Source organism: Vigna radiata, chromosome 1 (genome assembly GCF_000741045.1).
Source record: "Vigna radiata var. radiata cultivar VC1973A chromosome 1, Vradiata_ver6, whole genome shotgun sequence".
Classification (NCBI taxonomy): Eukaryota; Viridiplantae; Streptophyta; class Magnoliopsida; order Fabales; family Fabaceae; genus Vigna; species Vigna radiata.
Window position 1 is genome coordinate 17,812,316 of NC_028351.1, and position 300 is coordinate 17,812,615.

Consider the following 300-nt stretch of genomic DNA (forward strand, 5'->3'; position numbering starts at 1 on the left):
TTCTCCCGCCGCGATCACCCCTCTCAGTTCCTTCATTTCTTCACCGTTTAAACTCAAAATTGTTCGGTCATTTCACATTTTTGACGATAAGAAACAGTTTGAGCCGATCAAAATCGTTTGAAACGCTTGTCATTGCTCTCCGCTGCCATTCTCCTATTTTGCACCAAGCTTTTTCGCCACCCCTGTTCCAGGTATTTATGCCCTTTTGCTTTCTTAATATGATTTCTTCATTAGTTTTTGCATAATAACAATTGCTATAGTTATGGTAATGTATGAAATTGCTATAGTTTTGGTAATGTA